General features: G+C 52.4%; 1 long non-coding RNA gene across 1 annotated transcript; it reads right to left on the bottom strand.

The window, feature by feature from the left end:
- Positions 1–262: 262 nt before the first annotated feature.
- Positions 263–6,015, bottom strand: LOC108292178. The gene is made up of 4 exons (XR_001820178.2): positions 5,969–6,015; positions 3,630–3,905; positions 1,770–1,862; positions 263–498 (listed from the first exon to the last, which is right to left on the bottom strand). It is a non-coding gene; the product is annotated as an uncharacterized LOC108292178 (long non-coding RNA).
- Between the last annotated feature and the right edge of the window lie 3,063 nt (positions 6,016–9,078).

Below are 9,078 nucleotides of genomic sequence, written 5' to 3'. Positions count from 1 at the left end.
GACACGGTCTTGCTTTGTAATTCAGGCTGGCATTTAGAGGTGCAGTCATAGTTCCACAGTCTTCACCTCCTGGGCTCCACTGATCCTCCCACCTCAGCCTTCCAAGTAGCTGGGACTCCAGGAGTGTACCACCATGCCCCGCTGCTTGTTTTACTTTTTGTGGAGATGGAATTTCACTATGTCACCCAGACTGATCTCAAACTCCTGGCCTCAAGTGATCCTCCCACCTCAGCCTCCCAAAATGTTGGGATTACAGGCATGAACCACTGCATCTGGACAGCACATCATTTTTTAAAAGACATCAACTGGATAAGAAAGATATCAGGAGAAGATGACAGCAACACAATACTGGAAGCTGGGAACAGAGGGATGAGTGACACCTGACAGAGAGGGCTCAGTTAGACAGGACCTTAGGCTATTTGATTCTCTAGAAGAGATCCAAGTCTATTCACACCTCTGAGCCCTCAAAGCCTCAGGAACTTGCAGCTGCAGGAACACCTGGAAGTGGGGATGAATGGGAGTTAAACAAGAAAGAGTGGAGCAAAAGCTTTTGAAAACTTGCAGACTCTGGATCCCCTACGTCCCTCCAGGCTGTTAGATCACTACTCCCATCCTCTCCCCAACCCCTAGCAAAAGTCCAAGGTTTATGGACTGGACTGGGAGAGGCAAACCACAGCTAAGAGCTGCTGTACTAAAAATGGGGGCTACAGAGTCCTGGGACTCCGCTGCCCAGCTTCCTTCCCTTAATCAGTTCCAGAAGCCAATCAGCCACAGCTTTTCACCAGGAAGGAGATGGAATCTTTCCTAGGGATCCAGCCAGCCCAAATGCAAGACCTCAACTTACAAACACTGGTAGGTTCATCAAGTGACCCACCAAGACCTGGGAGCTTCCAATCTGCATTTTGGTACTTAATTATGATCTGATGAGTCACAGTTCAGAAGACAGCTGAGGAACAGCTCATCGTGGAATACAGGAAACGAAGCAGACAAAAGAAAAAAAAAAAGACCACACACAGTGATTCACGCCTGTAATCCGAACACTTTGGGAGGCCAAGGTGGGTGGATCACTTGAGGTCAGGAGTTCGAGACCAGCCCGGCTAACATGGTGAAACCCCATCTCTACTAAAAATACAAACATTAGCCGGGCATGGTGGTGGGCATCTGTAATCCCGGCTACTTGGGAGGCTAAGGCAGGAGAATCGCTTGAACCCAGGAAGTGGTGGCTTGCAGTGAGCCGAGATTGTGCCATTGCACTCCAGCCTGGGCAACAGAGCAAGACTCCATCTCAAATAAATAAATAAATAGAGAGAGAGAGAGACACAACAGTGTAAAAAAGAGACGGTGCAAGGTTATCAGGTTATCTCTGAAGAAAACCTTTACAAAGTATATTAACAACCTCAGAGAGATAAGAGATATTACATCCATGAAGTGCTAACAAAAGAAACAGTCGGAGGCAGAGTTAAAGGGGAATTCTTGGAAATTAAAAGTACAAAAGAATGATTTTTGAAAAAGAAGAAAAAACGAAAGGATGGATTAGAAGGCAAAAGGAAGGAAGCCTCCTAGAAAACAGAGCAAAAAGACAAAGCAAAGAAAAAGAAGAGATAAAAGGTAAGAACATCAAAAATCAGTTAAAGAGATTCAACATAGGAATAACAGGAGTCAAGGAAGAGAAAGCAGAGGGAAAGAATTCATAAAGGAAATAACTCAAGAACATTTCTCAGACATGAAGGACACCAGTTTTTGGATTAAAAAGATTCACAGTTGCTCACCACGGTGGTTGAAAACACCCACACGAAATTACATTGCTGCCGAACTTCAAAAGCCTAGGGACGAAAAGAAGCTTCTGCAAGTTTCTGGAGAAACTAGAAGACAAGAAGTAGTGCTTTCAAAATTCTGAAGGAAAATTATCTCCAAACTCAATTCTATACCCAGATAAACTATTTCTTAAATGAGAAGAGAGAAAGACTTCCTCAGGCCTCTTCCCTTCTTTCGCAGGAAGCTACTGGAGGCTGTGCTCCGTAACAAGGGAGCAAAGCCAGAAACAGATGACCATAGGCACAGGAAGCCCAGCCACAGGGAGAGAGCAGGAATCCGGGTGATGGTGACAAGCCATCCGGGCATCTACCGAGTCCCAGGCATAGACATTTGTGGCCAAGCACCAGCGCAGGGCTCCCTGTCTGTAAACCCCATCCCTCTGAAGTGGACAGAGGAAGTCGAAGGAGCCACCCTTCTACTGCCAAGTCCCAAAGTGAGGCTGAGCAAGGAGAAACAAAGTACTGCACATTCCTAACACAAATGGCTAGGCCGGGCGTGGTGGCTCACGCCTGTAATCCCAGCACTTTGGGAGGCCAAGGTAGGTGGATCACTTGAGATCAGGAGTTCAAAACCAGCCTCACCAACATGGTGAAACCCTGCCTCTACTAAAAATACAAAACTTAGCCAGGCGTGGTGGTGAGCGCTTATAATCCCAGCTACTTGGGAGGCTAAGGCATGAGAATAGCCTGCACCCGGGCAGCAGAGGTTGCAGTGAGCCAAGATCACACCACTGCACTCCAGCCTGGACGACAGAGCAAGACTGTCCCAATTCAAAGCAAACGAACAAAGAAAAAAGCGTGAATGGCTGCACTGAACCTAGGCCTCTGGCAAGAGCCTTCTCATACTGGCCCCCACAGACCACTGTTGGGGAGGAAACACAAATGAAGGATTCTCTTCCATCTGCACCTGCATGTGGGCAGCCTCTCTGGCTGTGCCACTGAGCTTTGGGCAAAAGTGACAGTCTTCCCCTTCGTGTAGAGCACAAACACAGGACACAAGAGCAAATTCCGGAGTGTTCTGGGTGCTCTGGAAAACAGGTAATGGGGCTGAGAGTGACTGTGGTGGGGGTGTGGGGCAGACCCTCTAGGAAGGGGTGTGTAAGCCGGGGCCTACGTGACGAGATGAGTGAGTTGTGCAAATGTCTTGGGGCAATGTATTGGAGGCAGGGGGCAGCAAGTGCAAAGGCCCTGGGCTGTGGGGAATAAGCAACACATGTTGAGTGGAGAGGGAGGAGGAGATGAGTCAGGAGGGGGTGGGGCATGGCTTGGATCAATTACGGCTGTGGGGCCATGGTGAAGGGTCTGGGGCTGCAGGCAACAGGAGAGTGTTAAGCAGGGGCAAGCCTTGATCTTACTTACATGGTGTCACCATTAATGTCCTGGGATCAAGATGTCTGATTGCCTTCCGACACTCCTTTCTCCCTCGTGTCTCACTATAGTCCTGGACAAAGGGCTCAGCTTAAAGAAAACAAAAAGAAAACAAAACAAAAACCACCCTACATTTCCCGCCTCTCTTGCAGCTAGGTATGGTCAGTGCATTCAATTCTGGCCATTGGGATGTAAGCAAATGTGTGTGGGACTTCTGGGCAGACTCCTTGAGAAGCAGGAGCTAGACCCTCTTTGCTCCTCCACTTTTCCCCTTCCAGTCTGACATCATGATTGGAGGCCCAGCCGTCTTTCTGGGACACAAGGAGACCTTAGGATAGAGGCCACGCGCTAGGTAGGGGCAACAGATAAATAGAAGGAACCTGGGTCTCTGATGCCCACACTGGTCTATATGGCCAACCTCCCAGGCTTGTGTGTGAGAAGAGGTACCCTTTGGAGGAGAGGCCACCCTTCAGCTCACCTTGACCACTGAGTCATCTCCAGGGTGGCTGAGGTCTTGCATCAGACCCTTGGAATCATTGGTAGTTTATGGGTGTTGGCCTCTTGTCTGCCAGTTCCTCCGTGCACAGGCAGGCTGTAGGCACCTCAAAGAGGGCTGCTACCCTTGGAATCTCAGAGTGTGAAAGAGAAGAAGCCTTTGCTGGACTCCCGGGAAAGAGCACCCACTTCCTTGCTGAGGGAGGGGATTCCAGAGTCTTCTCTTTCCTGTGTCATGGGAAGAGGCAGTTGCAATGAGTGAAATGACAAGGGGTTTTCTATGTTTAAATTTTTACATTCTACCCCTTACTTGGCAACTGGAACCCCCAGGCTATGTTTTTTGCACACATAGAATTCCAAGTCCAGAGTTGAAACTTGAGAGCTGAGGCTTCACCAGAATCTCTGGGGTGGGGGGAGGGGGATCAGCTCATTAAAAATTCAGGTTCCCAGGCCCCTCCCAGAATCCACAGTACAGCAGAGCTTCCTGCTTTCCCTCCCACAGCCTTCCCCTCTTCCGGGCTGGTCAGTCCTGGCTCAGGGATGGCTCAGGCTCCACATCAGACCTCCTCCTGCTCTTCTCTAAGCCACCTCCCACAGCCATTCATCACCAGAGGCTGCCCCTCACCTGCCCCCCTGGTCCAAACCCCCTCCTCTCTCACTTCAGCCTCCTAAGTTTTCTGTCACCTCCTCCCCAGTCTCTCCATTCCATAGGAGCATCCTGGGTGGTATTTTCTCATGTAAGTCAGATCACAGAACTCCTGGGCTGAAGCTTCCAGTGACTTTCTGGCTATAGTGGAAGGAAATCCAGACTCTTTTCCAGGGCCGCACACTTCCCCCCACTCCCGTGCTCCGCCTGCTTCTGTCACTTCCCCCAAAACTCCAAGGCTGCCCCCGACTCCCGGCCTTTGCCTCTGCTGTTTCTTAGCTGACCTGCTAGGCCAGGTATCCTCAGCAGCCCAGGCCCCAGCTCGCCACCTCCCTCTCCTGCCCCAGGTCCCCGCTCCACTGGCTGCGCCGCCGCTGGTGCTGACCACACGCTGTCTTTCTCATTTATTTATCTGCTGGCCTGCCCATCATCCTCTTCCTTCTCCACCGGAACATGAGCAGGGACCTCCGAGGACATGCCCACCAGACCCCCAGGGCACGGAGGAATGAACACCTGGCACATAGTAAGTGCTTCAGAAACAATGTTGAATGGACGGACAAACGTGTGCAATGCTTGCCTCGCCCCTCACTGTCCCCTTTGGCCACAGTCCACACGCAGCTCTCCCGATGCTCTATCAGGCCCTGCCCCCAACACTTCACTGAGGGGAGGGGGGGCCTGTATGTAGAGGTTTCCTCCCTTCTTTAGCTCCAGGCGCTAGGCTGGCACCTGCCTCCCCACTTCCTTCCTAAGGGTGCAGCTCCGGGCGTTCTCAGTCGCTCCGTCTGTAGACAGGATCCAAAGGCCCGAATAGTAACACGCCACTCGGAGCTGCTGCCTGGTGGGGGTCGTTCCACTCTTTCTATTCAGAAGATGTTTTCCCAGGCTCCTCCTGGTGTTAAATCATTCCTCCAAATTAGCAGGAACACTCATTACCAACCCAACCACCTCCATTAGGCAGGAAATGTGTCTTTCTCCCAGTGGCAACTCCCCCCAGACCCAAGGCCACTCCCAGTGCTCCCTGGATGAGGGTGGGTGGGAAACTGGCTGGAAGCAGGGGGTGGAGCAGGTGCCACTCCTAACCGGCAGGAAGCACGGAGTCCTGCCAGGGTGGCTGATGGTCGCAGTGGCTTCCGGCTCCTCTTCTGCGCCCTTATCCCTGGGTCCCCCCAGACCCCTTCTCAAAGGGCACACAAGCGCCCTCACTTGTGGGCCCTGCCTCTCTAGTCCTGCCTCTGTACACAGGCCTGTGTGATGGGTTTTAAGGAAGGCAATGAGGGCAGGGGCATTTGTAAAGCAGCGAGAGATCAGACATCCCTCACTTATGAGAATTCTCTTGAGAGTTCAGTCCTTTCCACTGTGGGAGGCCGAGGCTACAGGGTCACTGAGTCCAGGAGTCTGAGATCAGCTTGGGCAACAGGGGAAGACGCCATCTCTACAAAAAATACAAAAATAAAAAGGAATTCTGTCTTTCCACATTCCAAAGTTTGGATGTGAGCTTTGAAAGCAGCTGTGGATGCCCCCAGTCCTCAGGCCCCTAGGGGTCCCCGCTGTCCTGCCGAGGGCCTGGAAGCTGTCCTGAACTGGGTCTCCCAACAGGTGTGTTGGAGGACTCCAGCTCACTGCGGTTTTCTAACGAGTTACTCACCAGACTGTCTTCCGGGAACAGAAAGTGATTAAAAACCAGGCTTGAAATGGCTCATCCTACACAATGGGTATAATAAATATTGGATAACAACAACAACGACAGTAACAATTTTACCTGCATCTCCCAGGTTATCTAAGGAAGTGTCAGCAGTACAGTTACAGACTGGAGAAAAATGCAACATTTGGCTGCTTTAAAATAGCCTCCTTTGGCTCATTAGTGCGGTGTGTGCCCTAGGGCGGGGGGCAGCAGTTATTCAGCTCTGGAATTTCCATCTCGAAGCAGCTCCACACATCATGCTGAGTTCTCCTAAGCACGAGGGAGCCCTTGAGGTCCCCGCCTGGGGAAACCTCCTTCTAATCTGTGGGAGGGTATGTCTAATTGTTCGTTTATCCAATCAGTATTTGTTGAGCTCCTACTGTGTGCCAGGCTGTGAATACTCAACGGAAACAACTCAGGGTCAGCCCTGGCAGAGTTTCATCTGCTCTGGTGGAAATGGCACACAAACAAAACCCGAAGCAACCCTGGGAACTTGTTAGAAATGCAGATTCCCAGGCCCCACCCAGACCTGCTAGCTGAGGAGCTGTTCTGCTGCCCAGCCGTCTGGATGTCCCAAGTCCTCCCGAGGAATCTGATGGCTACTTTAATGGTGCAGGAGCTGGGACATGAATGATAGGGAGTGGTGAGCCTTGACAGGCCTGAGGGGAGTGTTCTGCACAGAGGGCACAGCTGGGCACAGTCCTATGCCAGGCAGAGGGCCCGTCTGAGGCAGAGCCGAGAGATGGGCTCAGTGAGCTGCAGCCCGGAGCAGTGTGGGTGACACTGGGGCAGCTGGCTGGGGCTTCTCAGACCTTGCAAAGACATTTGGATATGGCTGTTCAGAGGCGCCGCTGCTCTCACCTGCCCGCTGCCCTCACCTGCCCGCTGCTCTCACCTGCCCGCTGCTCTCACCTGCCCGCTGCTCTCATCTGCCTGCTGGTGTGGCCTACTGTGGCATAGAAACTTCAGACCTCACCTTCGCCTTCTTTCTGAGGAGAGGGCAGGGATTGGCTGTAACTCCTGCCCCACGTCTCAAGAGTTTTCGGATTCCATCCTGTACCCAGCTGGGTTCACTGGTCACTTCTCTCCCCCTGCCTAGGAGAGTGGGAGAAGGATGGAGGAGAGGCTCTGCTTTTCCTAGAAACACAGAAAGGGGTGTGGAGGGGACAAAGGTGGTAGGACACTAGGGAAAGGCTGGGCCAGCCCAGAAAAAACAAGCCATGGTGTCGGGATGCGGGAGGGGCAGGAGCCTGGGAGTAAGTAAGGAGACTCATTCTCCTGGTGCCCATGGAGAGACTGGACAGGCCCTGGAACCACCGTTAGGCTGTCTGGCCGCTGGAGGCTGGTGTGAGCCCTTGTCACTCCCTCCATCCTGCTGCCATGGTGAGGCGCAGAGCAGTGCAGTGCGGCCACTGCTAAATCCATCCCAAGCCACCTCAGAGGCCACTCAAGCGATGTGCAGCCCCAGTAGACAGACACATGAGTCCCAGGGACCCCACTGGGACAGCTGTTCTGCAAGTCAGCTCATAAGCCCACCCCACGGGCACTGCCTCAGAGAGCAGGTCAACCCCACCTTGCAGAAGTCTCCTGCCCTGCTTTAATTCCAGCAGCTCTGGCTGGGGGCATAGACAAGCCAGCCTGCCAAGCAGAGGTCCCTGCCCAGAAGGTAGGCCACAAAATGCAAGGAGGGCTTGATGACCTCAGAAATTGGGAACTGGTCAGGCGCCGTGGCTCACATGTATAATCCCGGCACTTTGGGAGGCCAAGGCAGGAGGATCACTTGAGCCCAGGAGTTTGAGACCAGCCTGGGCAATGTAGCGAGACCTGTCTCAAAACAAGAAAAAAGAAAAGAAAAAATCTGAAATAGCATGTTGTGAGCTCTGTGAGGCCACTCTTTCACTCTTCCCATTTTCAAAGTCTTTCTTGAGTACCCACCATCCACTGGGAACTGTTCTGGGCCCTGAGGATCTCCCATCTGTGAATAAGACAAGACAGGTCCCCGCTTCCCTGGAACTTCCCGTTCTAATGGGATGAGATAATAACATCAGGCTAGTAAACAGGAAAATGACAGTGAGGATGACAGTGAGGATGCCAGGCCGTAGGGTGATGTTTCTGGGGGCGGAGGGCTACTAGGCAAGGCCCCGGAGGACCTGACGTTTTCCCTGAGACATGGATGTTGAGAGGAGCAGGGGGAGACTTGCAGGAAGAGCATCCCCAGCAGAGGGAACAGTGAGTGGGAAGACCCTGACAGCAGCGGGCCCATTACCTCCTGCAAGGAAACCAGGCCTCAGAAGAGGTGACACAGTCACTGTCTCTTTTTCCCTGGAACAAGCTCAACTACTCACCTGCATGAGGTTTCTCCTGGTACCAAGGAACAGTCAGAAAAGAGATCAAATCAAATAGAACCAGCCTGGCATTTTCACGCTGTCTGCAGGCCCCTGGAGCTCACATCTGGGGGGCAGGGGAGGGAGTACCAGCAGAGAGGTGAAGCAGGGGCTATGGAACACATCCGCCAGACATGGTGAGGGTCCCAGCTCTATCGCTCACCAGCTGTGTGGCCTGGGCGATTGCTTCCCATCTCTGGGCCTGCATTTCCTCACCTCTATCTTGCTTTTTTTGTTGTTGTTTTTTTGAGACAGAGTCTTGCTCTGTCCCCGAGCCTGCAGGGCAGTGGTGCCATCATGGCTCACTACAACCTCTGCCTGCCAGGCTCAAGCGATCCTCCTACTTCAGCCTCTTGGGTAGCTGGGACCACAGGCATGCACCACTGCCCCCAGCTAATTTTTGTATTTTGTGTAGAGACAGGGTCTTGCTATGTTGCCCAGGCTGGTCTCGAACTCCTGGGGTCAAGCGATCCTCCTGCCTCGGCCTCCCAAATTTCTGGGATTACAGGCATGAGCCACTCGCCTGGTCTCTATCTTGTTTAAGTATAATTCCTGAAAATGGTGTTTGTGAAGCAGCTGGTGGAGGTAGCTCCTCCATCTGCAGTGGCTGTGATTGCGGCACCCAATTTCAAGCCAAGCTTTGCGTTGTCCTGCAGGATTTATTACGCACCTTCTGACCACGGGAACAGA

Source organism: Cebus imitator, unplaced genomic scaffold (genome assembly GCF_001604975.1).
Source record: "Cebus imitator isolate Cc_AM_T3 unplaced genomic scaffold, Cebus_imitator-1.0 Scaffold478, whole genome shotgun sequence".
NCBI classification, from domain to species: Eukaryota; Metazoa; Chordata; class Mammalia; order Primates; family Cebidae; genus Cebus; species Cebus imitator.
The sequence above is the reverse complement of the archived record's forward strand: the minus strand, read 5'-3'. Positions and strand labels throughout refer to the sequence as shown.